At 44.8% G+C, this 25651-nt stretch overlaps 1 protein-coding gene across 2 annotated transcripts in view; it reads left to right on the top strand.

Moving 5' to 3' along the window:
- RFC1 (replication factor C subunit 1) overlaps positions 1-25651 on the top strand; it is a 110085-nt gene that overhangs the window by 23187 nt on the left and 61247 nt on the right. The gene's annotated exons all lie outside the window — the stretch shown is intronic.

Here is a 25651-nt window from a genome sequence, read left to right as displayed (position 1 = left end):
CAAAGCACCCCCACACCATCACACCACCTCCTCCATGCTTCACGGTGGGAACCAGGCATGTAGAGTCCATCCGTTCACCTTTTCTGTCAAAGACACGGTGGTTGGAACCAAAGATCTCAAATTTGGACTCATCAGACCAAAGCACAGATTTCCACTGGTCTAATGTCCATTCCTTGTGTTCTTTAGCCCAACCAAGTCTCTTCTGCTTGTCTGTCCTTAGCAGTGGTTTCCTAGCAGCTATTTTACCAGGAAGGCCTGCTGCACAAAGTCTCCTCTTAACAGTTGTTGTAGAGATGTGTCTGCTGCTAGAACTCTGTGTGGCATTGACCTGCTCTCTAATCTGAGCTGCTGTTAACCTGCGATTTCTGAGGCTGGTGACTCGGATAAACTTATCCTCAGAAGCAGAGGTGACTCTTGGTCTTCCTTTCCTGGGGCGGTCCTCATGTGAGCCAGTTTCTTTGTAGCATTTGATGGTTTTTGCCACTGCACTTGGGGACACTTTCAAAGTTTGCCCAATTTTTCGGACTGACTGACCTTCATTTCTTAAAGTAATGATGGCCACTCGTTTTTCTTTACTTAGCTGCTTTTTTCTTGCCATAATACAAATTCTAACAGTATATTCAGTAGGACTATCAGCTGTGTATCCACCACACTTCTGCACAACACAACGGATGGTCCCAACCCCATTTATAAGGCAAGAAATTCCACTTATTAAACCTGACAGGGCACACCTGTGAAGTGAAAACCATTCCCGGTGACTACCTCTTGAGGCTCATCAAGAGAATGCCAAGAGTGTGCAAAGCAGTCATCAAAGCAAAAGGTGGCTACTTTAAAGAACTTAATATATAAGAATATAAGACATAATTTCAGTTGTTTCACACTTTTTTGTTAAAGGGAACCTGTCACCCCCCCCCCCCCAGGCGTTTGAAACTAAAAGAGCCACCTTGTGCAGCAGTATTGCTGCATTCTGACAAGGTGGCTCTTTGTTATTGGTGCTGTAACTGCAGAAATAATCTGTTTTGTAATTTGTCCTAAATACCTTGTCTTCAGTCCTGGAGGCAGGCCTTTCCCCCCCCCTGCTGCAGACGCCACACATCCGTCACTCAAGTCTTCTTGGCGCAGGGCGCCGCCTCCTCAACGCTGTTTTGAAATCAGCCTGCGCTCTTTTGTCATGCCTTGGGCAGGCGCAGTGAACGCTGCCTGTCCTCATATGCATTCTAGCTGACTGCGCCTGTGCGGCCGCCCTGCCTGTGAATCCCAGCCCCGCAGTGAGAATAAATCAGAAGACACTGCGGGGCGGGGATTCACAGGCAGGGCGGCCGCACAGGCGCAGTCAGCTAGACTACATATGAGGACAGAGGACGGGCAGCGCTCACTGCGCCTGCCCAAGGCATGACAAGAGTGCAGGCGCCGGCTCATTTCAAAACAGCACTGAGGAGGCGGTGCCCGGCGCCATGAAGACTTGAGTGACGGATGTGTGGCGTCTCCAGCAGGGGGGGAAAGGCCTGCCTCCAGGACTGAAGAAAGATATTTAGGACAAATTACAAAACAGATTATTTCTGCAGTTACAGCACCAATAACTAAAAGAGCCACCTTGTCAGAATGCAGCATTACTGCTGCACAAGGCACAAGGTGGCTCTTTTAGCCTCAAACGCCTGGGGGGGGGGGGGGTGATACGTTCCCTTTAAGTATATAATTCCACATGTGTTAATTCATAGTTTTGATGCCCTCAGTGTGAATGTACAATTTTCATAGTCATGAAAATACAGAAAAAATCCTTAAATGAGAAGGTGTGTCCAAACTTTTGGTCTGTACTGTATGTCCGTTTCTTTTTCATTTACCCTGTTTCCCACCCTCAGGGACTGCTTTGGGACATCTCACGGTTACCTGTGTCCCCCAATGAAGCAATAAAGAAAGAGGGATTTTTGGTACCCACCGTAGAATCTCTTTCTTGGAGCCTTCATTGGACACCATGCCCTCCCTGGTTTTGTGCCTATGTTGGGCCTATGCGTCTTTTTGTTGGGCTTGTACATGGTTCTGTTTTTTGGCTTCTCCTACTGCTTTGACACTAAGTGATGTGTGTTGTGCCTGTCGGTGGGTGTATACTGCTGAGGAGGAGCTATTTGTCTTTTTTCTCCTTCGCCTCATTGGGGGACACAGACCGTGGGTGTATGCTGCTGTCACTAGGAGGCTGACACTAAGTGATACAAAGAAAGTTAGCTCCTCCCCTGCAGTATACACCCTCCTGCTGGCTCTCAGCTAACCAGTTCTTGCTTGGTGTCTGCAGGAGGCACTTGGGTCTGGTTCAGACCCCAACTTTTTATTTTATTTTGTACTTTTCTGTAAACTTTTATTTTTTAATTAATGGAGTGAAGGGGGCGACGGATCCTTTCAAGGTTCCGATCTCCCCTGAACCATCAACAGACGAGCACGCGGAGTATACCTCCCCATACCCTCTCCCGCGACGTGGGAAGCCATGCCTGAGCTCACTTCAGAGGCGACGGTTCCTTCACGGTCCCGATCTCCCCACACCAGCAACAGGTGGTCACATGGAGTGTCGCCTCTATGTATCCTCTCCTGGAGCCAGGCCTAATGCCGGACAACTGGCCCTGTCCACCCCGGGGGCTGAACTCCGTGGCTGTACAGAGGCCCCTCTCTTTGGCGTCTGAGGAGCCCCCACTGTCCCACCTCTGAAAGCGGATGGCACAAGGAGGCGGACGGTTCCTCTCCACCTCCCTAACAAAGGGATGATGAATTGAGGTTTATCCCTCTATCCCTGCACCGTCAACGCTGCAATACCTGACCTGCAGTCATCCGCGGCGGCTCCATGCCGGGACGCGCACCGATGGTGAGTGGATCCTGTCAGCGGCGGGCCTCTGCAGTGGGATATTCACATGCTCACAGGCAGTCTCAGGCTTCCCTGTGGCCCACCTCCCTGAGGTAACGCTGTGGCCGGCTGCTAAAATTTAGCCCCTGGCTTTGGCCGATGTGTAGGCCGCACTCCGGAAGCACACTATGGCGCCCTAAGGTGGCTTTGCCCGCTTTTCTGGGGCTTCTCGCCTGGCACGGAAGTGCTCAGTTTTCTCGGCCACTGCGACGTCCCTCACTTCTACCGCTGGTATCGCTCCCGCCGGCTGCAGAAATTTAGGCCCCGGCTTGGGCCTATTCATGGAAGTATTGAGGCTCTGCCCACATCGTGCCTGTGGCTCCGCCCCCGAATTGGCGCTTGTCGCTCTCTGCGAGATTTTATCACCTCTGCAACTCCCGGTGGCCATCATGTCCACCCAGCCGGCTCACACAGGGGCGACGACTTTGCATTAAAGGGGCACAACGAGTCTGCAACATGGCATGACCAGTATTCCCTGGTCTTAAAGGCACATGACCAGTATTCCCTGGTCTTAAAGGCACACGACCAGTATTCCCTGGTCTTAAAGGCACACGACCAGTATTCCCTGGTCTTAAAGGCACACGACCAGTATTCCCTGGTCTTAAAGGCACACGACCAGTATTCCCTGGTCTTAAAGGCACATTACCAATCCGAAGCCGGTCACCCTAAATGAGCTCAGGAGCCCTCCGCCGCTGATCTCAGTTTATCCCAGATTACCTAGTTCCCTCAGTTGACTTCGTCACTACCGCAACCCATGGTTTCTCTAAGAGACTGAATCCCTCCGTGATCCCTCTGTGGCTCGGAATGCTCGCAGGACCGATATACATGGTCCCTCTCCTACAGGGGAGCCGTCGGCTAGTAGGGGCTGCGAGCATTCTAGAAACGTACAGGCATCTAGAAAACGGACGTTTTCATTTCATGATCTCTCTCCCCAAGGATTTGCTGAGAACTAGACTCTGAATATGCCTTGGACCTGGACTTGCCAGAGCTTCAGTAAAGGATGAACTCGCCTATTTATATCATCAACCAATCTCTGTACATTAACGAGGACTCCGGTCTAAACTAGACTAAACTCCCTCGTAGAGCATTTGCCATTCAATCCGTTTAAGCGATTTACTGGACAGAAGCCTCTACGTGGGATGCCACACCTGGTCTGATTTTTAAGGGCGATGGGTCCTTTAAAGGGCACCGATCTCCCCACACCATCAACAGACGAGCACACGGAGTGTCGCCTCTGTGTATCCTCTTCTGCATCCAGGCCTAACACCAGACAACCTGTCTTGTCCACCCGGAGACCTGAACTCTGTGGATGTACAGAGGCACCCCCCTCTGCATCACCACTATTTAGCAGAGGATGCAAGAAGGCGGATGGTCCCTCTCCACTTCCCTGTTAAGAGGATGGTGGATCGAGGGTTCCTAATTTTTAACTCTGGACCGTCAAAAGAGAGCGGCGATGGCAAGAGACTATGACCTGCTGGATGCAGCCGCGCATTCAGCCACTTGGCAGATTAACCTGGTAGAATCTCCTGTGGTATACCTACCAGTATCCCTGCCCGATGTATCATCAATTAAAAATACCACGGACTGTCAGATAGCAAATCTGATTCGTCCCGTCTTGCCTTTTTGGGTTCAGCGCTCTACCCTCCCTAGCCACCACATGGATTGCTAGAGCAATGGTCTCCTGGCTGGAGACCTTAACTACTTTGATTCACACCAGTAACCTTTTCCCGAAGACAGTACATCTGGCCAATCAAATCTTTTGCGTGGGAGACTAACAAAGGATCGTATGTTTCCTACAGCCCCAACCAGCAGTGGAAGGGTTGTCCAGGACAGTCTAGATCTAAGGGTACTGTCACACAGTACCATTTTAATCGCTACGACGGCACGATCCGTGACGTCGCAGCGATCGTATGATTATCGCTCCAGCGTCGTAGACTGCGGTCACACGTTGCAATCACGGCGCTGGAGCGATGCCGAAGTCCCCGGTAACCAGGGTAAACATCGGGTAACTAAGCGCAGGGCCGCGCTTAGTAACCCGATGTTTACTCTGGTTACCAGCGTAAACGTAAAAAAAACAAACAGTGCATACTTACATTCCGGTGTCTGTCCCCGGCGTTCTGCTTCTCTCCACTGTGTAAGCGCCATAGCCGGAAAGCACAGCGGTGACGTCAGACGTCACCGCTGTGCTCGCTTTCCGGCTGGCAGACGCTCACACAGTGGAGAGAAGCTGAGACGCCGGGGACAGACACCGGAATGTAAGTATGTACTGTTTGTTTTTTTTACGTTTACGCTGGTAACCAGGGTAAACATCGGGTTACTAAGCGCGGCCCTGCGCTTAGTTACCCGATGTTTACCCTGGTTACAAGCGAACACATCGCTGGATCGCTGTCACACACAACGATCCAGCGATGTCAGCGGGTGATCAAGCGACGAAAGAAAGTTCCATACGATCTGCTACGACGTACGATTCTCAGCAGGATCCCTGATCGCTGCTGCGTGTCAGACACGGCGATATCGTAACGATATCGCTAGAACGTCACGAATCGTACCGTCGTAGCGATCAAAATGGTACTGTGTGACAGTACCCTAAGGGATCTTGGTTTCAAAAAGGGGAGCAAAAAGTAAGACCGATCCTGGACCTCAAACTTCTAACAACCTTTGACAAGGTCCTCCTTCTTCGAATGGAGTTCCTCCGCTCAGCCATTACTTCAACAGAAAAAGGTGCAGTTTCTGGCATCCAATCGACATTCGGGATGCTTACCCTCACATTCCTATTTTTCCCCTCTTCAAAAATTCCTTCACTTTTCCATTCGTGAACAGCATTTTCAAGTCACGACCTTGTCCTTCGGCCTTGCTACCGCACCCAGAGTGTTTGCAAGGCTCATGGCGGCTGTCATATTCCTCTTGCACACTAGAGGCGTGGTCGTCCTGCCCTGTTTGGTCGACTGTCTAGCTGCCCTTCCAGGACTACGCTGAGTAGTCTATATCACTTGCGATACCCTCTCACCTGGGCTGGCAGCTAAACATAGACAAGTTTTCCTCATTTCCAGCCCAGCAGATATCCTTTTTGAGGATGATCCTGCACACTTCCAGAAGGATGGTAATTCTCCCTCTAGACAAGGTCATGGCCCTTCAACAGGGAGCTCGCGCACTTCATCACTCATCCCCTCATTTCATTCAATTTGCTAGGAGGGTTCTGAGGAAAAATGGTGACGACAATGGAAGCAGTTTCCTTCACTCAGCTCGTTTTCAGCAAGTCAAACAGACTTTCAGACGATAATCTCTGAGCTCCTTCTTCATCCAGGGCCTTTCTTCCGGTTCAGTGGTTATTAGTAACTACCAATGCCAGTCTTCTCCCGATCATTGCTCTGGAGATCTGAACGGTAGTCCTACAGCAGGTCCACTGCCTTCTGGCGGGTCACCCCATCCAAATTCAATTGCATAATGCCACGGCTGTGCTATACGTCAATCATCTAGCAGGTACCCACGGTCAGGTGCCATGGCCGAGGTACCTCACATTTTCTGATGGGCCGAGATCTATCATTCGGTGATCTCAGCAGTACATATCCCAGGAGTAGAACTCTGGGCAGCAAACATATTCAGCTGTCAGGGTTCCGCCTCAAGTGAGTGGGAACTTCACCCGGAAGTCTTCCATCAAATCTGCCTTCACTGGAGCTCTCCAGTTGTAGATCGGATGGCGTCCAGACTGAACGCCAATGTACTCGAGTTCATGGTTCGGCCTCGAGATCCAAGAGCCATCGCACTGCATGCTCTGGTTCTTCCGTGGTACCAGTTTTCATAACTCCCCTTCCACTACTTCCGAAAGCCTTTCGGAAGCAGAAAGGGCCCCAGTGATCCTCGAAGAGCCGCACTGACCACGTCAGTTTTTTGTTTGCAGAGCTAGTATCTTTACGCCTTATTGCAACAAAACTGCAAGTAGGGACTTTCTCTCAGGGAGTTTTCACACGTAGTTCTTCCCTATCGCATACCGTTAGATCATTGGGACCTTAATGGTCCTAGGAGTCTTACAGTAGACTCCTTTTTGATCCGGACAGACTTCACTATCAGGGAAGTTCGCCCTCTTTTCTCTGCGATATCCTCATCCTGACGATTCGTCGGAGCTAGCTGCTCTGTTCTGTCAGACTTTTTTTTCCTTATTACCTTCAAGGCAAGGTTGTCCTCAGGCCATCCCCATCCCTTGTTACCAAGGTGGTATTGTATTACCACTGTTATGAGGGCATCGTTCTTCCCTCATCTCTTTCAGCACCAGTCCACAAAATGGAATGAGTTCCCCATATTCTGGATGAAGTGAGTGCTGTGAGTAGGTATGTCTCGAGGACGGCGTCCTTCCGAAGGTTGGACACTTTATCTTGGGCTTCCTGACGGTATGAGGAAGGCTTCCTGACGTTTACAGGAAGGGTTTAGCCATTTCATCGGCCATGTTAGCCTGGTGGATTCGTTTCACCATCCAGGAGTCCTTCCGTGTAAGATGTCAGCCTATCTCCCTGTCTATCGTGGGTTCTAGGCACCAGGCATGCTTTAAAGCATGGTAAAGCACGCCTGCAAGCTTGCGGATTCGTCCAGTCCGCATGCATTCTTGAAGCATTATAATTCCCACACTTCCACAGATGTGAGTCTGGGCAGGCAGACTCTGCAGGCCGCGGTGGCGCACTTGTAAGTAGCGGTTACACAGGGCCTGATCTATTGTTGTCCCCACCCAGGGACTGCTTTGGGACGTCCCACGGTCTGTGTCCCCCAGTGAGGCGAAGGAGAAATAGGGATTTTTGTGTACTCACCGTAACATCCTTTTCTCCGATCCATTCATTGGGGACACCGCTCCCACCCTGTTATTAGCTTGTGCTTGTTTTATTATCTGACATGCTATACTCTCATATATAATATGACATGCTATGCGCTCATATGTTGTTATTGATCTCCTACTGCTTTTGCACCGAACTGGTTAGCTGAGAAGCCAGCAGGAGGGTGTATACTGCAGGGGAGGAGCTAACTTTTTTGTATCATTTAGTGTCAGCCTCCTAGTGGCAGCAGCATACTCTCACGGTCTGTGTCCCCCAATGAATGGCTCGGAGAAAAGGATTTTACGGTGAGTACACAAAAATCCCTATTTTTTTGCCTAGTGTCAGCCTCCTAGCGACAGCAGCATACACCCCATGGTTACCTGTGTCCCCCAATGATGTTCCCAAGAAAAATTTTTTAGGGTGAGTACCAAAAATCCCCCCTCCCCCCCCCATTTGAATGAATGTTGCTGGGCTGCAATACCAAACACAACTAATGGACAAAAGTGTTCCCATTTCTAAGGAAAATAAAGCCGGCCATTTTTCTTCTAATCTCGAACAACTTTTTTGTCCAGAAGCAGGATGTAGCAGTATGTCCTTGGTATGGAGAGGGTTGTACACGCCAAGTGCCAGCTGTGTTACGCAACAGGCATTTGCCTGTTACAGTGGCGGCCGGAGCGTGCTTCGTTTGCTGCTATTTTTTAATCATTTAAATGTCAATCACTGATAAAAACGTTAAAATGACACCATTACCGATGCACAGTCAGACCAGCTTCCATCGCCCGTAGCACCACAAATCGTGGGGTGCTGATGGCTGCTGAAGGCACCTTCGTGTATAGACCAATGCAGGTGCAAGTCTCCTGAAAAGGCTAAAAAATAAAGTAGTAAAGAAGAAAAAAAGTTTTAAAACATAGAAAAAAAAATCGTAAAAATTCCCTTTTCCATATCTAAAAATAAAAAAAATAAAAAACGAAAACCTTTGGTATCTCCACATTTGTAAAAGTTTGATCTGTCAAAATATAAAATGAATTGACCTATATGGTAAACATAGACAATTTTTTTTTTTTTTTTCAAACCCCACAGGGTCCAGTGAATATCGATTCAATGGTCATATGTAACCCATTATAGAATCAATAAAAACTATAGCGCACATTTCACGAATGCAGAATAATAATAAAAAAAGTTATGGGACTCAGAAAATGGCAACCAATATTTGAATTTTTAAGCTTTTTAAATTGAAAAAAAAATTGCTAATGTAGTGTCTTTGTAATTGTACTCACCTGAAGATTTAGGCCATGTTCACATTTTGCGGTTTTTACCGCGGATTCGCGGCGATTTTGATGCTGCGGGTCCGCAGCAGTTTCCATAGCGTTTACATTTACATGTAAACCCTATGGAAACCGCAAACCGCTGTGCACATGCTGCGGGAAAAACCGCGCAGAAATGCAGCGGTTTACAACCCGCAGCATGTCACTTCTTTGTGCAGAATCGCTGTGATTCTGCACCCATAGGAATGCATTGATCCGCTAACTTCCCCCATGGGGCTGTGCCCACGATGCGGGAAGTAAGCAGGGTGGATAAAAATCAATGTTTTTTTAAAAAAATCAAAAAAATCGGATTTTTTTGATTTAAATCGGATTTTTTTCAATAAACTGCTTTTTGAGGAAAATATTTTACCATCCAAAGGTTCTTCCATCATGAGATAAAGCTGAGTTGTTTAACTCAGTAGAATAAAGGCTGTATATGTGTAACATTCACAATGCCATGCTCTTCCAGAGGTTTCTGTAGGATGCTGACTATCCAACAAGTTTGGGCATGTCAACTGAATGGAAAAAGAAACTAAACCAAAAGTGAAACCAAGCTAGAAGTGTGGAATTAAAGGGGCAGTATGAACAAAATGTGGAGGCTATTAATAGTTTATACAATTAAGACATGCTGCTTTTAAACACCTACCTATTGCCATATAGTAAAACAAAAAAGATTTTTACTTACTTTGGGGTCCCCCCCTCACCCTGGCGTTAGATCGTTGCCCCTAGTTTCGTCCGTGTAACTATGGGCGCACATGCGCACTGCTCTCACTTCTCATTTTAATCGTGATTTATATTAAAAAAAACCTTTTGATTTAAATCAGTGATTTAAATCATGATTAAAATCATGATTTAAATCGATCCGATTTAAATAGAAAAAAATCTTTTGATTTAAATCGTGATTTAAATCATGATTTAAATCGGCGTGATTTAAATCAATCCACCCTGGAAGTAAGCGGTTAATGTGCAGATGGTACCCAGGGTGGAGGAGAGGAGACTCTCCTCCAGGCCCTGGGAACCATATTTGTTTGTAAAAAAAAGAATTAAAATAAAAAATAATGATATACTCACCTCTCAGCGCTGCACGCGGCCGTCCGGTCTGGGTTGCTGTGCGAGCAGGACCTGCGGTGACGTCGCGGTCACATGACAGTGACGTCACGGTCACATGACTGTGACGTCACGAAGGTCCTTCTCGGCACAGCATCTTTGGAACCGGACCGCCGTGTGCAGCACCGAGGAGATCGGGACATCAGAGGGTGAGTATAACCAATTTTTATTATTTTTAACATTACTATTGATGCTGCATATTACTGCATATGCAGCATCAATAGTATAGGAGTAAACCCGCAGCGGAAACCGCAAAACAAAACGCGATAAATCTGCAGGGATAACCGCAGCGGTTTTGCCCTGCAGATTTATCAAATCCGCTGCGGGAGAACCCGCAGAGGATGCCGCAAAGTGTGAACATGGCCTTATGTTGCTAGTTTAACCAAACCATAAGGGCAAAAAATAATAGCAGAATTGAGGTTTTTTTTTTTGTAAATTTCATAGCACTTCAGATTTTTTTTTTTCTCCAGTAAATTATTTAGTAAAACAAATTGCGTTTTTAAAAACGAAATTCACCCCACAAAAAACAAGGCCTCCCCCCCCATATAGCTGTCAATGACAAAATGAAAATGTATGGCTCTTTAAAGAAGCAGAATAGAAAAAAAAATTAAGCACAAAAACTTTGTGATGGGAAGGGGTTAAAATACAATGACACATCCTAAAAGTAGGACTTTTCCGGGACCTTGAATGACGTGTTTGCATCACACCATGCTCTGTAGTGTGGTGTGCCTCTTTATTCTGAAGGACAAGGTCACGCTATAGCAATGTGACATGTAGCAATATTGATGGTGAGCTACCTGTACAGCCGCCTGCACTGCGCTACGTCGTGTTCAGCTACACGACGACACTCAATGTTCCCAGCGAGGGGTTCACAGAGTTAATCTTGATAGTTATTAGGTAACAGCAGTTTGAGCATTGGTCAAGGTCGTCTGGCGGAGGAGGGATGGATCTATTTTGTTGATTTATTCGCTCAAGGTTATTTTATCCAACCAATGTTTGTATGCTTGATGGTGTTTGTCTTTCGCAAAATGCTTTTGTTTATCTTAAGGCTATGTGCACACATAGGAAATGTGGTGCAGAATTTTCTGCACTAAATCTGCATCTCCTGGCAGAATCCGCAGGTGCGTTTTTTAATGCGGTTTTAGTGCATTTTTTGGGCAGATTTTATTTCTATAATGGAGGGGTGCAGAAACGCTGCAGAACTGCACAAAAGAAGTGACATGCACTTCTTTGAAATCTGCAGCGTTTCTGCGCAGATTTTTCTGCACCATGTGCACAGCTTTTTTTTTTTTCACATTGATTTACATTGTACTGTAAGGCTAAGTGCACACGTTGTAGAATTTCTGCGGCAATTCTGCAGCTCCTGCCGCGGGTATATCGCATGCGGAATTGGCATGCATATTCCCGCAGAAAACTAGCATTTTGCAAGCATAATTAGCTTGCAGAATGCTAGCGTTTTCCAAGCGATCTGTAGCATCGCTTGGAAAACTGATTGACAGGTTGGTCACACTTGTCAAACATAGTGTTTGACAAGTGTGACCAACTTTTTACTATTGATGCTGCCTATGCAGCATCAATAGTAAAATATAGAATGTTAAAAATAATTAAAAAAACCAAAAAAAATGATTATACTCACCTTCCGCAAACAGCCGATCTCCTCAGCGGCTTCCGTTCCTATAGATGGTGTGTGTGCAGGACCTTCGATGACGTTGCGGTCACGTGACCGCGATGTCATCGAAGGTCCTGCACACACACCATCTATAGGAACGGAAGCGGCCACGTGCACCGCTGAGAGGTGGGAAGGCTCCGGGGCCATCAGAGGGTGAGTATATCACGATTTTTTATTTTAATTCTTTTTTTTAACAATTATATGGTGCCCAGTCCGTGGAGGAGAGTCTCCTCTCCTCCACCCTGGGTACCAACCGCACATGATCTGCTTACTTCCCGCATGGTGGGCATAGCCCCATGTGGGAAGTAAGCAGATCAATGCATGCCTATGTGTGCGGAATCCCAGCGATTCCGCAAATTTAATGAACATGCTGCATTTTTTTCTGGAATGCGATTCTGCTCAGGAAAAAAATGCAGCATGTGCACAAAAAATGCGGATTGCATTCTATTAAATAGGATGCTTAATGTGAGCGTTTTTTTTCCGCGTTTTTATAGCGAAAAATCTGCTACGTGTGCACATAGCCTTAATCACAGTGCAGTTCTGCAGCGTTTCTGCTGCAGAAAAATCTGCTGCAGATCTGCACCAATTCTGCACTAAATCTGCACTAAATCTGCATCGTGTGCACATACCATAAGGGTTTTGTACAGATTATACTTTTGGGTACTTGAAAAAAAATAAATAAACATCTATACATCTACATATTGCTGCTTTTTTTTTTTTTTTTTTGCATATTGCCCATAAATATATACCAGATACTAGATAGTGGCCCGATTCTAACGCATCAGGTATTCTAGAATATGTATGTATGTACTTCGCGCTTAGCACAGCCACGTAGTATATAGGACAGCCACGTAGTATATAGGACAGCCACGTAGTATATAGCAGCCACGTAGTATATAGCAGCCACATAGTGTATATAGCACAGCCACGTAGTATATAACATAGCCAACGTAATGTATAGCACAGCCCACGTAATATATAGCACAGCCCATGCAGTATATAACACAGGCCACGTAGTATATAACACTGCCCAAGTAGTATATAGCAGCCAGGCAGTATATAAAACAGGCCACGTAATATATAGCACAGCCCACATAGTATATAACACAGGCCGCACAGTATATAACACAGCCCACGCAGTATATGACACAGCCCACGCCTTATATATCACTGCCCACACAGTATATGGCAATGTGGGCACCATATCCCTGTTTAAAAAAAAATAAATTAAAAATTAAAATAAAAAATAGTTATAAACTCACCCTCCGGCGTCCACCGAAGCTGTCCCGATGCACGCGATGTTGCCGCCAGCTTCCATTCCCAGTGATGCATTGCGAAATTACCCAGATGACTTAGCGGTCTCGAGAGCGCTAAGTCATCTGGGTAATTTCGTAATGCATCACTGGGAATGGAAGCTTGCGGCAGCATCGCGCGCATCGGTGGACGGCGGAAGGTGAGAATAGCACAATTTTTTTTATTATTATTATTTTTAACATATCTTTTTAATATTGATGTTGCATAGGCAGCATCAATAGTAAAAAGTTGGTCCGGGATGGGGCTACACACTGGCACTGACTGGAGGGGAGTAGGGAGGGGCCACTGACTTGAGGAGAGTAGGGAGGGGCCAATTTGCGGCCGGACTAAGCGACGCGGGATTTCCGTTACTGAAGTTAGTTACAGACAAACAGACGGAAGTACCCCTTAGACAATTATATATATACTAGATGGTAGCCCGATTCTAACGCATCGGGTATTCTAGAATATATATGTAGTTTATTTATGAAGATTTTAGAATAATACATTGAATACACAGGATTCGGCCGGCCGGGCGCGACCAATTAGCGAATCGTGGTTCAAATCCCGCGCCAATTCGTGGCCGGACTGCGCCTGTCGCTGATTGTTCACGGCTGGCCACGTAGTATATAGCACAGCCATGTAGTATATAGCACAGCCATGTAGTATATAGCACAGCCACGTAGTATATAGCACAGCCACGTAGTATATAGCACAGCCACATAGTATATAGCACAGCCACGTAGTATATAGCACAGCCACGTAGTATATAGCACAGCCACGTAGTATATTGCCCAGCCCACGTAGTATATTGCACAGCCCACGTAGTATATTGCACAGCCCACGTAGTATATTGCACAGCCCACGTAGTATATAACACAGCCCACGTAGTATATAGCAATGTGGGCATCATATACCTGTTAAAAAAAGAATTAAAATAAAAAATAGTTGTATACTCACCCTCCGTTGGCCCCCCGGATCCAAGCGAGGCCTTTACCGATGCTCCTCGCGCGCTCCTGTCCGAAGAGTGCATTGCGGTCTCGTGAGATGATGACGTAGCGGTCTTGCGAGACCGCTACGTCATCATCTCGCGAGATCGCAATGCGTGGAGTGGTCACCGGAGAGTCAAGAGGAGCGGGAAAGGCCCGTTCCTGATCCAGGGGGCCGACAGACGGTGAATATATAACGATTTTTTTTTTTTTTTATTATTTTTAATATTGGATCTTTTTACTATTGATGCTGCATAGGAAGCATCAATAGTCAAAATTTGGTCACACAGGGTTAATAGCAGCGTTAACGGACTGCGTTACAACGCGGCATAACGCGGTCCGTTAATGCTGGCGTTAACCCTTTGTGAGCGCTGACTGGAGGGGAGTATGGAGCGGGCACTGACGGCTGGGGAATAGGTAGGGACAAATTCTCGGTCAAACTGCCCGTCAGCGACGCGGGATTTCCGAGACAGACAGACAGACGGAAGTGATCCTTAGACAATTATATAGTAGATATATATATATATATATATATATACACTCACTCACCGGCCACTTTATTAGGTACACCATGCTAGTAACGGGTTGGACCCCCTTTTGCCTTCAGAACTGCCTCAATTCTTCGTGGCATAGATTCAACAAGGTGCTGGAAGCATTCCTCAGAGATTTTGGTCCATATTGACATGATGGCATCACACAGTTGCCGCAGATTTGTCGGCTGCACATCCCAAAGATGCTCCATACAAGGCAGGATGGATCCATGCTTTCATGTTGTTTACGCCAAATTCTGACCCTACCGTCCGAATGTCGCAGCAGAAATCGAGACTCATCAGACCAAGCAACGTTTTTCCAATCTTCTACTGTCCAATTTCGATGAGCTTGTACAAATTGTAGCCTCAGTTTCCTGTTCTTAGCTGAAAGGAGTGGTACCCGGTGTGGTCTTCTGCTGCTGTAGCCCATCTGCCTCAAAGTTCGACGCACTCTGCGTTCAGAGATGCTCTTAGGCCTACCTTGGTTGTAACGGGTGGCGATTTGAGTCACTGTTGCCTTTCTATCAGCTCGAACCAGTCTGCCCATTCTCCTCTGACCTCTGGCATCAACAAGGCATTTCCGCCCACAGAACTGCCGCTCACTGGATTTTTTTTCTTTTTCGGACCATTCTCTGTAAACCCTAGAGATGGTTGTGCGTGAAAATCCCAGTAGATCAGCAGTTTCTGAAATACTCAGACCAGCCCTTCTGGCACCAACAACCATGCCACGTTCAAAGGCACTCAAATCACCTTTCTTCCCCATACTGATGCTCGGTTTGAACTGCAGGAGATTGTCTTGACCATGTCTACATGCCTAAATGCACTGAGTTGCCGCCATGTGATTGGCTGATTAGAAATTAAGTGTTAACAAGAAGTTGGACAGGTGTACCTAATAAAGTGGCCGGTGAGTGTATATATATATATATATATATATTATACATACACACACAGTTATGACATGACAAAGTTTGGGCACCCCTATTAATCTTAAGCTTAATGCTTCATAAAAATTGTTTTTTTTGCTCCAACTATTTCAGTTTCATATATCTAATAACTGTTGGACACAGTAATGTTTCTGCCTTGAAATTTGAAATGAGGTTTATTGTATTAACAGAAAATGTGCAATCTGTATTCAAACAAAATTTGACAGGTGCATAAGTATGGGCACCTCACCAGAAAAGTGACATTAATATTTAGTAGATCCTCCTTTTGCAAAAATAACAGCCTCTAGTCGCTTCCTGTAGCTTTTAATGAGTTCCTGGATCCTGGATGAAGGTATTTTTGACCATTCCTCTTTACAAAACAATTCCAGTTCAGTTAAGTTTGATGGTCGCCGAGCATGGACAGCCCTCTTCAAATGATCCCACAGATGTTCAATGATATTCAGGTCTGGGGACTGGGATGGCCATTCCAGAACAGTGTAATTGTTCCTCTGCATGAATGCCTGAGTAGATTTGGAGCGGTGTTTTGGATCATTGTCTTGCTGAAAGATCCATCCCCTGCGTAACTTCAACTTTATCACTGATTCATGAACATTATTGTCAAGAATCTGCTGATACTGAGAGGAATCCATGCGTCCTTCAACTTTAACAAGATTCCTGGTGCCGGCATTGGCCACACACCCCAAAGCATGATGGAACCTCCACCAAATTTTACTGTGGGTAGCAAGTGTTTTTCTTGGAATGCTGTGTTTTTTTGCCACCATGCATAACACCTTTTTGTATGACCAAACAACTCAATCTTGGTTTCATCAGTCCACAGGACCTTCTTCCAAAAAGAAATTGGCTTCTCCAAATGTGCTTTTGCATACCTCAGCCGACTCTTTGTGGCGTGCTTGCAGAAACGGCTTCTTTCGCATCACTCTCCCATACCGCTTGTCCTTGTGCAAAGTGCGTTGTATAGTTGACCGATGCACAGTGACACCATCTGCAGCAAGTTGATGCTGCAGCTCTCTGGAGGTGGTCTGAGGATTGTCCTTGACTGATCTCACCATTCTTCTTCTCTGCCTTTCTGATGTTTTTCTTGGCCTGCCACTTCTGGCCTTAACAAGAACTGTACCTGTGTTCTTCCATTTCCTTACTATGTTCCTCACAGTGGAAATTGACAAGTTAAATCTCTGAGACAGCTTTTTGTATCCTTCCCCTGAACAACTATGTTGAATAATCTTTGTTTTCAGATCATTTGACAGTTGTTTTGAGGAGCCCATGATGCCACTCTTCAGAGGAGATTCAAACAGGAGAACAACTTGCAAGTGGCCACTTTAAGTAGCTTTTCTCATGATTGCATACACCTGGCTATGAAGATCAAAGCTCAATGAGGTTACAAAACCAAAAAAAGTGCTTTAGTAAGTCAGTAAAAAGTAGGTAGGAGTATTTAAAACAAGAAAATGATAAGGGTGCCCATACTTATGCACCTGTCAAATTTTGTTTGAATGCAGATTGCACATTTTCTGTTAGTACAATAAACCTCATTTCAAGGCAGAAACATTACTGTGTCCAACAGTTATTAGATATATGAAACTGAAATAGCTGTTGCAAAAAAAATAATTTTTATAAAACATTAAGACAAAAAAGTCATGTTTATTGCCCAAATGGCGTGGCGACGTTTCAGATACAATACTTTCTCAAGCTATTATATATATATATGTATGTTTTTTAAAACTTTTACTTAAAGGGAACCTGTCACCCCCAAAATGGCTGGTGAGGTAAGCTCACCGGCATCAGGGGCTTATCTACTGCATTCTGTAATGCTGTAGATAAGCCCCCGATGTTACCTGAAAGAGGAGAAAAAGACATTAGATTATACTCACCCAGGGGCGGTCCCGCTGCAGTCCGGTCAAATGGGTGTCTCCGGTCCGCTCCAGCGCCTCCCATGTTCATTCCATGGCGTCCTCTTCGGGTCTTCGCGCCGCGGCTCCGGCGCAGGCGTACTTTGTCTGCCCTGATGAGGGCAGAGCAAAGTACTGCAGTGCGCAGGCGCCGGGCCTCTGACCTTTCCGGCGCCTGCGCACTGCAGTACTTTGCTCTGCCCTGAACAGGGCAGACAAAGTACGCCGGAGCCGCGGCGTAAAGACCCGAAGAGGACGCCATGGAATGAACATGGGAGGCGCTGGAGCGGACGGGAGGCGCCGGAGCGGACCGGAGACACCCATCCGACCTGACCGCAGGGTGAGTATAATCTAACGTCTTTTTCTCCTCTTTCAGGTAACATCGGGGGCTTATCTACAGCATTACAGAATGCAGTAGATAAGCCCCTGATGCCGGTGAGCTTACCTCACCAGCCATTTTGGGGGTGACAGGTTCCCTTTAACTGAATTATGATATACAGGACTGGTTATTACGTTATGCAGGTCTGGGTATTACGTTATACTGGGCCAGTTGTTACGTTATACTGAGCTGGTTGTTACGTTATACTGGGCTGGTTGTTACGTTATACTGGGCCGGTTATTACGTTATACTGGACTGTTTATTACGTTATGCTGGGCCAGTTGTTACGTTATACTGGGCTGGTTATTACGTTATGCTGGGCCGGTTATTACGTTATACTGGGCTGTTTATTACGTTATGCTGGGCCAGTTGTTACGTTATACTGGGCTGGTTATTACGTTATGCTGGGCCGGTTATTACGTTATACTGGGCCGGTTTGTTGCGTTATACTGGGCCGGTTGTTGCGTTATACTGGGCCGGTTATTACGTTATAATGGGCCGGTTATTACGTTATGCTGGGCCGGTTGTTACGTTATGCTGGGCCGGTTGTTACGTTATACTGGGCCGGTTATTACGTTATACTGGGCCGGTTATTACGTTATACTGGGCCGGGTATTACGTTATACTGGGCCGGTTATTACGTTATACTGGGCTGGTTGTTACGTTATACTGGGCCGGATTGTTGCGTTATACTGGGCCGGTTATTACGTTATAATGGGCCGGTTATTACGTTATGCTGGGCCGGTTGTTACGTTATGCTGGGCCGGTTATTACGTTATACTGGGCCGGTTATTACGTTATAATGGGCCGGTTATTACGTTATGCTGGGCCGGTTGTTACGTTATGCTGGGCCGGTTATTACGTTATACTGGGCCGGTTATTACGTTATACTGGGCCGGTTATTACGTTATACTGGGCCGGTTATTACGTTATACTGGGCCGGTTATTACGTTATACTGGGCCGGTTATTACGTTATACTAGACCGGTTATTACGTTATTCTGGGCTGGTTATTACGTTCTACAGGGCTGGTTATTACGTCATACAGGTTTTTTAGGGAAGGAGGAATCAGGCACAGCTGAATGCTCCTGGGTTGGAGGGCACAGGACACCTCACAGGTTACCTTTTAACCTATATTCTTATGAATCAGTGAACAATTCTCATGCACCATTGGTAATTCTGTCTGAAGAAAAGCATAAAATTCCAAAAGATCGGAGGCACCAGAAATAGCAGAGTGACGTGCTCTTCTCATTCTGTGCGAATCCTGTGCCCAGATGGGGGCGAACCGGACATAACGGGCAGGAAGCAGTGCCTGCATGTCAGAGAATTGTTACCCGCATGGAGATGTGCTCATAGGAGCGCACGTAATGCAAATATCATACAAAAGTGATTATTCTGAAGAGTCAAGACATAAAAAGGGAGGGGGACCAAATAATAGGGAAAAACCCCTTTAAAGGTTCACCAGAACCACTTTTGTCTCCGCGCCCCATTTAGTTCCTGTAGACCTGAGTGTGCACCCACTTACAATCCATATCTTGGGCTACACATGTATTACACTCATCCACCATGCGTTTTCCACTGCAGAATCCGTAGTTTCACAATGACGACAGCGCGGCCCCATCTCCTGACACTGGTGACCCGTGTGCAGGCGCAGATTTCTTATTATCCTCTTGTGAGCCCCGGGCTGTTATACATTTACTTACGGTTATGTTTCTACATTTTATTGAACAGCAAAAAACGCAAAAACCATTCATATTACAGTAATGCATTTACACAGTTCTTAGGTAACTTCTGTGAGGCAAAATGTGAGAAGCAACTATCTGATGTTATTAGGACCCTACTGTATAATGGCAATTTTTCCTGTGCTCCGTACTGTCAGTTCAGTCCTAATTTAGCAATAAAATCTAATTGTATATAATTGTTTCTATTTTTACATTAATATCCAGATTTAATGCAATATACCCATGTGATAAATGTTCTTGTGAATGTTTTTCATACGTGTTTAGAATGTGCATTACTTGTACATATTAGATGTTACAAAGGTTTTATTACAGATAATGTTCCCATGATTAGGCTTTTGTACTGGAGTCTCTGGGTAACGGGGAACCAGTGCAGGGATTGACAGAGGGGAGAGGCCGGGGAATAGCAGGGGGGGGGGGGGGGAGGGGGGCGTCAGGTGGATTAGTCGGGCGGCTGAGTTTAGAATAGATTGGAGGGGTGCGAGAGTGTTCGAGGGGAGGCCACAGAGCAGGAGGTTACAGTAGTCGAGGCGGGAGATGATGAGGGCATGGACTAGGGTTTTTGCAGACTCTTGGTTTAGGAGTGTGCGGATCGTGAAATATTTTTGAGTAGAAGGCGGCAGGAGGTGGAAAGGGCCTGGATATGTGGTTTGAAGGAGAGATCAGTGTCAAGGATTACCCTGAGGCAGCGAGTTTGTGGGACTGGGGAGAGTGGGCAGCCGTTTACTGTAATGGATAGGTTCGTTGGGGTGGTCGCATGAGATGGGGGAAAGACGATGAATTCTGTTTTGTCTATGTTAAGTTTTAGAAATCTAGCGGAGAAGAAGGATGAAATAGCGGACAGACATTGAGGGATTCTGGTTAGTAGGGTGGTGATATCTGGTCCAGAGATGTAGATCTGTGTGTCATCAGCATAGAGGTGATACTGAAAGCCATGAGATTCTACAAGCTGTCCCAGGCCAAAGGTGTAGATGGAGAAGAGCAGGGGCCCAAGGACTGAACCTTGTGGGACTCCGACAGATAGGGGGCGAGGTGAGGAGGTGGTGTGTGAGTGGGAGACGCCGAATGTCCGGTCAGTTAGGTATGATGAGATCCAGGATAGGGCCAAGTCTGTGATGCCAAGGGATGAGAGGGTCCGCAGCAACAGGGAATGGTTCACTGTGTCAAAGGCAGAGGACAGGTCCAGGAGAAGGAGGATAGAGTAGTGTCGCTTGCTCTTGGCGGTTAATAGGTCATTAATAGGTCATTGGTGACCTTAGTTAGGGCAGTTTCAGTGGAGTGGTGTAACCGGAAGCCTGATTGTAAGCGGTCGAAGAGGGAGCAGGAAGATAGATGGGAGGACAGTTCAAGATGGACGTGTTGTTCCAGTAGTTTTGAGGCATAGGGGAGAAGTGATATAGGGCGATTGCTCGATACGGAGGATGGGTCAAGAGAGGACTTTTTGAGGATAGGTGTGATTGAGGCATGTTTAAAGCTTGAGGGGAAAACACCAATTGTTAGTGATAGGTTGAAGAGATGGGTTAGGGTTGGGATGAAGACTGTGGCAAGGTTTGGGATGAAGTGGGAAGAGATCGGGTCAAGTGCACAGGTGGTGAGATGCGATCTTGAGAGTAGAGTGGAGAGTCGATCTTCTGTAATGGTGGAGAAGTTGGTTTTAGAGGTGGAGGGCTGGGTAGGGAGGTAGGGCTGTGGGGGTTGTCGATGATTCCAGCACCTTGTGCAATGCTAAAGAGATCCGGAAAACATCCACTCTTGGTGGCCCTTGAGGACTGGAGTTGTGCATCCCTGCTTTAAACTATGGGCCTTATTCATTTTTGCATTTGCACCTTTTCTTTTTTGTTGAGTTTTTTTTTGTGGTTTTTTTTTGCCTTTTTTGTTGTTGTTTGCACCAAATTCATCTTTACATTTGCGCCTTTTTTGAAGTCTAATTTGTATGTGCGCACTTGTTTTGTGATTTTTTTATTTTTTTATTTTTTATTTTCCAATGTGTGTAGAGTTTAGGGTTTCCAGATATTTTTGCCTGGCTTTTCGCTTATAGGCAATCTATAAATAACCAAGCACCTATAGGAGAGCGAGCGTCAGTGGCTGTTGTGTCCGACTCAGGACTTTTATATTAAACCAAAAAACTATTTCAACAACAAAAGAATATACAAATTGATCTTTTTTTTTTTATTCATGAAGAATAATAAAAGTATGAAATAAAATTGGGAAATTGTACAAACCAAACCATCATAGGATAAATCGTACAAGTACGGTACATAAGATTTCATTACTATTAACTACTATTAAAATATATATATATATATATATATATATATATATATATATATATATATATATATATATACATACATACATACATACATACATACATACATACATACATACATACATACATACACATATATATATAGTGTATACCTAAGCAGTAGGGTAGGAGACTATGAAAAGTAGTGGGATATGGCTTACAAATATAAATAACTGGCTTAATGCCCTATACTGTAAGTATCGATTCCCCCTCTATGTAAGGTTACGGTCACGCTGTCAGTATTTGTAAGCCAAAACCAGGAGTGGGTAGATGCAGAAGTGGTGACGTGTTTCTATTATACCTTTTCTCTGATTGTTCCTCACCTGTTCTTGCCTTACGAATACTGAGGAAAAATACTGACCAAATACTGAATATACAGATCTCACAGGAGCGTGAGCAAACTCTATATGGAGCCTCTGTGGAAGCGGGTTTTTTTGGGGCTCTACATTTCAATTTTTCTGACACTTGGTGTCAAATCTGCCGGTCATTCCATCCTGTGTGGTAAAATCTCATCCACTTGGCTTGTTCTGTAAAAAGAGTGTAAAGGCTGGCGCTACAGAGTTGGTGGTATGCTGAATCGGATTTCATCCAGAAATATTTGAACAGTGACCAAATCTTTGTACGTTGAACAAAAATATAATATCGTGTGAAACGTTGCAGCCATTTTTCTACAAGGCCGCCTCATTCAGGAGCTCAAAAGTAATTGGACAAATTAACTTTACAATAAATAAAATGTTAATTTTTAATACTTTGCAGAGAATCTTCTGCAGGCAATCATTGCCTGACGTCTGGAAGCCATGGACATCACCAAACGCTGCGTTTCCTCTTTGGGATGATTTATCAGGCCTTTACTGCATCTGACGTCAGTTGTTGCTTGTTTGTGGGTCTTTCTGCCTTAAGATGTCTTAACCCCTTAATGACCGCCAATACGTCTTTTAACTGACCTGAGATATTAGGAAATAGCCTCCCCATACAGGTGACAATCCAGCAACTGTCCACTATAGTTGACAAATTGCTGTATCAGCCATGATCAGTGCTTGCACCGTCCAAATCTGTTTAACCCCTTAGATGCTGCTGTCTATAGTGACTACTTCATTATAAATGGTTAACAGAGTGTGGGGGTTTCCTCTTTATCCCAATTGGTGCCCTCAGGTCATGATTGTGTGGTGCTGATGTTTGCCGTGGCAATTCACGACCAAATAGCGGCTTTACAGTCTGACGGCTGTAGTAATCTGTTCAGAAGTTAGAGGCATTTAGGTGGTAAAAATAGACATTTTCATTTCTGTCCTGCCACTTTGCATTAATTCCTGAAAAGCACCTGAAGGGTTAATAAACTACCTGACTGCAGTTTTCAATATGTCAGGGGGTGCTGTTTCTAAAATAGTATCACTTTTGGGGGGTTCCCAATATATGGGATCCCTAAAGGCACTTCAAACATGGATTGGTCCCTAAAAAAATAAATTTTGTAAATTTCCTTGAAAAAACGAAAAATTACTGCCACATTTTTAAACCTCCTAAAATGCTAACAAAATAAAGAACATTTTATAAATGGTGCTGATGTAAAGCCAACATGTGGGAAATGTTATTTATTAATATTTTGCTATGGTATGACTATCTTGATTAAAGGGATAATCATTCAAAGTTTGAAAATTGCTAATTTTTTAACATTTTTCTCAAATTTCTGATATTTTTTATAAATAAACACAAAACATATCAACCTAAATTTACCATTATCATAAAGTATAATGTGTCATGAAAAAACAATCTCAAAATCACTGGGATTTGTTGAAGTGTTCCAGAGTTACCACATAAATTGATACTGGTCAGATTTAAAAAATTTGGCTCTGTCACTAAGGGGTTAAGCATGTGAAATGCTTGATGGCGTTGAGATCTGGTGACTGATTCGGCCATTGCAGAATACTCCTCTTTTTTGCCTTAAAACCCCCGGGGTTAACAGGTTGTCAATTGCCTTTTGCAAACTACTGGTAATACCGTGTTGAGTTGTTTGTTTCCATGTAACTAAACAATTCTCTATTTCAGTAGCTAATATGGTGTGTTCGTATGAACCTGTTGATATGATTGTTTTTGTTGTGTATTATAAAAACAATAAAAAAATTTAATGAGAACCCCCCCCCCCCCCCCCGGGTTGCTTTTGCAGTATGTTTTGGGTCATTGTCTATCTGTATTGTGAAGTATTGTCCAACCAACCTTGCTGTATTTGGTTGAATGTGAGCAGAAAGTATCGCCCTGTACACTACAGGATTCATCCGACTACTTCTGGCTTCAGTCACATCATCGATAAACACTAGTGACCCATCGCCTTCGGAAACTGCCTGCATGCATGCCTGCGCCATCACGCTGCCTCCACCATGTTTTACAGAGGATGTGGTGTTCTTTGGACCATGAGCCTTTCCAAGCCTTCTCCATACTTTCTTCTTCCCATCATTCTGGTACAGGTTTATCGTTGTGTCGTTTGTCCAAAGAATGCTTTTCCAGATCTGGGCTTATTCTTTAGACTTTTTTTTGGCAAAGTCTAATCTTGCATTTGTATTTTTAATGCTGATTAATGGTTTGCACTTAGTGGTGAATCTTCATGTATGTTTTGCAATAATAAAAAAAAGTATATTTGTTTCATCTTCCCTGCTGGTCCTTTTGCAGAACTGCTTAGCTCTTCTGTTGATCTCCATATTTCCTCTTATATCTTTTAATCACTGTATAAGTATACAGCAAAAATATCTTCTAGCACAGAGCTGTCCCACCTGGAACTTAAACACACCATACCTAAAGAATAAAATAGAATGCCCAAAAAGATCAGACACTCACAATCATTGTCACTAGTAACATTCACAGTCAGTGAATTCGCGGAAAAAAACGCACCATGTGCACAAAACATGCAGAATGCATTCTAAATGATAGGATGCATAATGTATGCGTTTTTAATGAGTTTTTATAGCGTTTTTATCGCGAAAAAAAGCGAAAAAACCTGAACGTGTGCACATACACTTACTTCCCATGATTTATGGAGCTGAATTTTCCTCTGAGTAAAGTACGTCCTTGGGCTGCAGTTCTAGGTCGTGTTTTGTTTTTTGTTTTTTTCCCTATCATTTAGCAGTTCCTGTATTAAAACATTGATCTTTGATCTCTGTTCTCTCTGTCTGCCATCACTTTGATCTAATATAGCAGACAAGGTGCACAGCCTGAGGACTGCATTACGTGTATCTGTCAGTGATGCATCATTAATTAAGATATCATGGCTGATATCACCGTCCAGATTAATAGAATAAATGTTGTACACAATATTACTTCATGCATTACCATTATTATCCTGTTTTTCAAGAAAATTGTGTTTATCCCTCTGGTTAGAAAATGAGTATTTATTGCTAGGAAAATAGGTCAAGACCAAGGAATGAGATGTTGGGCTGTTTACGTCTTGTGCTCTCTTCTGGTTTCTCAGCTACTTAGACCTTGTTATCTTTCAGTATCGGGCTCTAATTAAAGAGTGATTCCAGGCCGTCTCCATAGACTGTAGTACAAGTATTTGTTGCATACCGTGCTTTCCAGGGCTCTGATGAAGATCAAAGCGGGCTAGACTTCCGAGATCACTGTTGGCCAAGCGCTCATTGACCGATTTTCCTTCCAAGTAATTTTCAAAAAATTTTTTTAACCATAATAACGAGCCAGTTGTGAGAAGTATCATAAAACGTAACTTAAACGGAAGACGCATAACATAAAAGTGTCTAGATGTTTGCCTTATTAATCCTTGTAAAAAAAGACTATGAGGCTCTAGGGTTCCCGATATCTCTCACCCTAGCAACCTCTGT

This window comes from Ranitomeya variabilis, chromosome 1, assembly GCF_051348905.1.
Source record: "Ranitomeya variabilis isolate aRanVar5 chromosome 1, aRanVar5.hap1, whole genome shotgun sequence".
NCBI lineage: Eukaryota > Metazoa > Chordata > Amphibia > Anura > Dendrobatidae > Ranitomeya > Ranitomeya variabilis.
This window is presented reverse-complemented; position numbering and strand designations above follow the sequence as displayed.